This window comes from Grammomys surdaster, unplaced genomic scaffold (assembly GCF_004785775.1).
Source record: "Grammomys surdaster isolate TR1022 unplaced genomic scaffold, NIH_TR_1.0 125580, whole genome shotgun sequence".
NCBI lineage: Eukaryota > Metazoa > Chordata > Mammalia > Rodentia > Muridae > Grammomys > Grammomys surdaster.
This window is the reverse complement of record NW_021620426.1, coordinates 236,863-243,214: the sequence shown is the minus strand read 5'-3', so window position 1 is coordinate 243,214 and position 6,352 is coordinate 236,863.

Sequence of the window (6,352 nt, the reverse complement as noted above, 5' to 3'; positions counted from 1 at the left end):
AGAGAGAGAGAGAGAGAGAGAGAGAGAGAGAGAGAGAGAGAGAGAGACAGAGAGAGACAGAGACAGAGACAGAGAGACAGACAGAGAGAGAGACAGAGACAGACAGGGACAGACAGAGACAGAAACAGAGTGGGGAGTGGACTGGGCCTAGAGTAACCCATTGAAACATCAGAGCTCACTCACCATGACACACTTCCTCCTTCAAGGCCCACACCTCCTAATCATTCTGATCCTTCTCAAAGAGTTACTGGTTACTAAGCATTCAAATATTTGAACTTATGAGTCCATTCTTATTGAAACTACCACTGTCACCATTCATCATGGAACTACAAGGTGAAGCCACAAGGAGATATTCCTTGACATGTATTGGTCAGCACATGAAAAAAAAAATGTGTAGAACACAAGTAGGATTAGTATATTCACAATGGAAAGTAATCTGGAAGTGATTTAAAAAATAGAACCACCATATACTACTGTGATCCCACTTCTGGATACTTGGTCAAAAGAAATGAGCTCAGGGTGTCAAAGAGACACCTGCATCCTTACACTCATTGCATCATTACTTACAACAGTCCAGATATAGCATCAAATTGAGTATCCACCAGCAAGTAAACAGGCAAAGACAATATGATACATATGTAAGTATACTGTACATCCTTAAACAAGATGAAAATTATGTATCTTGCTTGTCTAAGTATAGATGAACCTGGGGGGACATTATGCTAAGTGAAGTAAGTCCAGCATGGAAACAAGGTTTATCTTACATGTGTAGCCTAAAAAATGTCAAGCTTCATAAGCAGAAAGTGAAAGGACAGTTGCAGGGTGTGTTGGTTCTGGGGCCAATGTGGAGGTGTTGGACAAAGTCTACATTTTAATCAGCCAGGAGAACTACATTTTTGATGATTTATTTTATGGTATGCTGACTATAATTAATACTAATGCTCCTACAGGTGAAGATTGCTGAGTGTGGATGATGAATGTGCTTGTCACACACATAAAATGATGAGAATGTGGAATGGTCTGTTATTAGTCCGCTTAATCATTTGTAGTATAAACATCTATCAAAGTATCATGATGTGAACAATAAGTGTGCATATTTCATTTGGCAATCACACCTTAATAAAAAAGAAAAAAAACAACAAAACTTTCATTTCTTTACCATCTTTCACTGTTGAATGCAAGGTCAAGGAAAACAAAGCAGTTGTTGTATTATTTATCAGTGCCTGTTCCTGTGGCTAGAAAATTAGATTTTAGATACTTAGCAGATATTTGCCAAATTAATAACGGGATAATTCATATTTTCTATCTTCTGCATTTTTCTTTCATATTCAGTCCACTCTATTTTTAGTGCTATAATGATTGTAAGTGATATAACAATAGAGTGACTTTTAGGATCAACCACTGTGAACAGGGGGCTTTAAAAATATACCAATGCCTTGAGCTTATCCATACTAAGTTAATTTCTTGAAAGAAATTGTCAAAAACAAACAAATGCTACTCAGCTGACTCTTCAGTCCACTAAGTATGTCAGAGTTTCTACCATGCAACCCACACCCATGTAGTTCTTGGCATCTCAGAAAGGCAGCATCTCCTTCGTAAGAAGATATTTCATTGCTTGCTCAATGAGAATCAGGTTTGCAATGGAAATTGTTTATATCCCTTAAGGAATAGTAGTTCAGTATGCTTGTACAATTCATATAAATCAACTTTATCAACTTTGTCATTTGATCTTTGATCAGTGAGGAAGGTAAGCAAAGTTCAACAGTCTGAAACTAGAATAAATCTGAGTTTGCCAGTGATGGTTGGCATAAGGGGACAGAGGTGGATGTGCACACTTTCTCTTCACAGTTTTGTGAAGTAAGAAAATAAACTACTGTAGTCCATACTTTTCTCCATATTCGGATAAATTTCCAAATCAATGTGTTAGTATTAGCAGAATACCACGGAGGGACTAATCACTGTGTGCTGTTCACTGTCTTAGCCAGCTCTCTAGAATAGTGAACTACCTGCATGTACATGTCAGATCTCAGCTGCTATCCTGAGGTGGGCATATCTCCTGTTTCTTCCACTCTCACCCTCAGCACCATTTCACATCCTCCCACCCCTACCACTCTGGACCTCCCTGTTGGTTTAATTCAGCACCATAAACAGAGCAAACAACAATCTGCTCGCAACACAGCAGCGTTTGAAAGATTGCTGATTTTCTTGTGAGCTAGTGCCCTCTTTTATTCATGATTTCATTAAATCGTGACTCTGTCCTCTCTCCCCTGAGAAATTTTAATTAGTGAATTCAGGCCTTTTGGAAACAGATTGATATCAGCTAAGAAGTAATGACCTATTATCTACTAGATAATAACAACTTGAGAACAAGGCTCAATTTTGTTCTTTATCTTCCCAGGAAATCCATCTCGATATCTCTAATGTGCTAAAAAACATTTTTCCTTGGGTGAAGAGAGCTATTAAGCTCACATTCTCATTTTGTACAGTTGAAAGTACTTACTAGAATTAGAAGGGGGCAGTTTCCACAGCCAGGTATCTGGACTTAGATAGTTTTATGTCCACACATTGAGAAAGCATCCAATAAACAATTTCCTGAAACAATCACTGAAGATGCTTAGAATCAAAAGTCACTGTGGAAAAGATGTAGGCAAAGCAGACTCATTGTTTGAAAATCTTTAGGAATAAACCTAATTTCCTCCTTGAGTATGTCATAATTATTAAAAATGTTAATGACATAAACCATCCTAAAAAACCTAATTCCCAAGGTTTTTATATCAGATAATTACACTCCTCAATAGCGTACTCAACATCAGCCATAGGTGTTTAAATTTGCAAAGAAATAATAATTCTGCCTTCAGCTTTTATGAGGTTTCCTTTCACACTTGAGCCAAATGTATGCATGCAGCACCATTTACTCTAGGTACATGTTTTTAAAGCAGTGTTCACTTAGTTCAATCCAGACCCTTTACAATGTTTCGAACATACTATGGGAAAATGCTCTGCATTGTTTCTTTGTCAAGCAAGATTTTGAAAGATTCTAAGAGGATATACACTAAGTTGGATATGCAATAAATCCATCTACAACCTGGATCTTACTCCAATGGGACTAAGTAATGTTTCATTCAGGAGCCAGTATGTGTGACTATGCCCTGGAACATAGATTCAAGTCACCCCAAATTCCATCTTCCAAATTTCAAACAGTTTTGTAAAATTTTTGTACATACAGAACAAAGGAGAGTCACGAATCAAGACAGTTCTCAAATACTGTTGATGGAAACATTAGGTAGTTGAGTTACATCCAAGTGAGAAAATCTTTGCTGTAGATCTCAGATGCTATGCAATGTGATCATTTTGGGGTTGGTAGAAGCTAATAGCATTTTACATTCATACATGCAAAATTGAATTAATTATTCCACAGGATAGTCTCAAGGACATTAGGTCAGAGCCACATAATAAATATGTAAAGGGTTAAAGATAACTCAAGATAAAATGTTTGACTCTAGGTCTGCAACATTCCAACTCTCCACAACAACAGAAATCCAGTTGATCAATAAACTGTGTAGAATCTTTAATACAATTGTGACCTCTTTTATTCTAGCTACTTCAGCACTCACATGTTTGAACATTTGCTCCCCAGCTGATGGTGTTGATTGAGAAAAGTGTGGAACTTTTAGGAGGGGGAATCTTACTGGAAGAAGTGGATGACTCGGGCTGGCAGGGAAGTTTCATGGCCATACCCACTTCCTGTCTCATCTTTGACTAGCCACTGTCATACATGCTGGCATATGGAAAGCATCCTCTTGACCCTAAGCCAGAGAAAATCTGCTTCCTTTAAATTTCTTCTTGCCACAGCAATGCAAAATATTGTGAATACAACCAGAGGCGATCCTGAGGTCTCATGTGTTTGTTTCTGTTCTGACATAATTATCAGAACATCTCCCATGTCTCTCACAAGTATCTTAATACATACGTCTAGTTACTTGCTTACTCCCCAATAATTTCAATAGCACAGTTTAAACTACCATTTCACAACCTTATTTCACCCGGGAAATCCTTCTTCCCTTTGCTCTCATCAACCTGCCGAAGACGTGCTGTTTATAGCTTTCCTAATTAGTACTTAAGGATAATTTTGTCCATTACTCTAATTTGATGAGAATTTATTGACATCCTTTTGGCAGTGATTATAAAACTCACTTTCAGATAGCAGATGTGATAGAAGAAAATTGAGACACGTTAAGGCACGTGGGGAAGGAATGTGAATGTGCAGCCTTACCCCGGCTGAGGACACTGTTGAGTTGGAGTTCAGGAACATCTGGTCCATCTTGCTGTAGTGAAGGGTAGAAGCCCGCCCACAGGACAGCTGCACCACAACAAACAGACTGGCTGGATTGCAGCCACAGTCTGCAGCAGTGGGTTTCGCATGTTCCTTTCCTTTGAGATTATCCAAGTTTACTCAACCCTTCATCTCCATCACCCTTATACTTCTGATCAACATGAACAGCAGAGGACTGACAAGCACTGAGTGAAGGCATCAGAGCCACAGGAAATTTCTATCACCTGCCCTAGATTCATTGTGCATACTAGCTTTGTCTAGGTTAGGGAAATACTATCAAGGCCACTCACACAACCACTCTGGCTGGTGTACTTCTGTCTGTTGCAGTAGATGACCCAGGAAGTACATCTGACCTGAGAGATCATCAGTGGCAGAGAATTCTGTTTAGAAACAGAAATCTATAACTGAGGTGTGCTCAAAGTAACAATCACATTTCACCTGGGACAGTACCATTTTTGATGAGTTCTGAGAGAAAAAAACATCAGACGGCTGTTATGACCAGTAAATATTACAGAAGAACAATGCAAACTTGAATGTGTCAAAACTACAACACCATTAGTATCTAATACTTAAAGTATTTACAGTGTGCTTATTGTTTCTGCTTTTGTTGAAGTAGCATCTTTCTCTGAAGTCCAAGCTGTCCTGAAACACACTAATTGACTTAGCTAGGTAGCACAAGCATGCTTCAAACTTGTGATCCTTCTGTCTCTACTTTCTAAATTTGATTAACTTTAAAACAAAAGAAAAAACCAAAAAAATATCATACTATCTGAGTAAAAACTACTCACTAAACTTATATTGGTACTAGATACCTGCCAATAAGAAAACCAGAATATACCTCAACAGTTAGAAGCCCTTGTTGCTCTTGTAGAGGACCTAATTTCGGGGTGCAGACCCCACAAGGCATCTTACAACCTATTGTAACCCCAGTTTTAAGGGATTGTGTGCTCTCTTCTGGCCTCCGGAGACACTACAGGCACAGGGTGTATGGACATACACAGGAAAACCCAGATAAAAAACAAAAATCTATTCTTTTTTAAAGTCTTCTGTGAAAAGAAAAGAAAATGTGCAGTTTACAAAAGGTTTGTAACTACCAAGTTACTTAGTGTTCACTAGAAGCCACATGAAAGTCAATTTGGGGTCAAGAACTTTCCAGTCTTTCCTGGGTTAGCATCATCACTAAGCATTCACAGGAGCTGGTTTACTTCCCTTTTGTTGCTATTGTTGTTGAGAGATTCTGTTGTTGTTGATGGTGATAATGATGATGATGATGGAGTATTCCCACCCCTAATGTATACACACACACACACACACACACAGAGGCTCTATCATTACTACAGCTTTAAACACGGTATGTTTTAGTAGGTTCTCCTTCCCCCACCTCCTTTGCCCTGCTGCCCCTAATCCACCTCACGTCTCTACTCCTCATGTCCACTCCATCCTCCCTTATCACCTAATTATCTCTTCCCATCTCCTTTGTACTTTAGGTTTTACATTCATTTATGTACACTTTCTATATACACATATATTACAAACTCAGACCCATGTGTGAGAGAGAATATGGGTTTTGTCTTTCTGACCTTTGGTCAACTCGCTTAATGTACTTTCCAAATCCATCCATGTTTTCCCTGCTAATTACATGACTTTGTTTTCCCTTTCACTCAAATAAAATTCCATTGTGCACACGTGTCCCCTTTGCTTCATCCATTCACCTGATCAGGTCACTCTCCTCACTATCCTGAAAAGAGCAGAAAAAAAAAACATGTATGGGGCTTTGTTTGGATAATGTGAGAGCCAAAATTATGTTTTAAGTTTCAATTCCTCTGCCTATGAGATCCATAAAACAAAAAAGCCTCTAACCTGTAAGCACTTTGCACAAGGACAGACACTCCCCAAAATGCTGGAGGCTACTGTTTATGTACAATAACAAGCCATATGTTTCACTCCTTTAAACAAGTTTGTTTTAACCAACAGCACCTGTTGTGCTTGTTCAGATGTAGTTGGGAAGTTTGTAGGCAG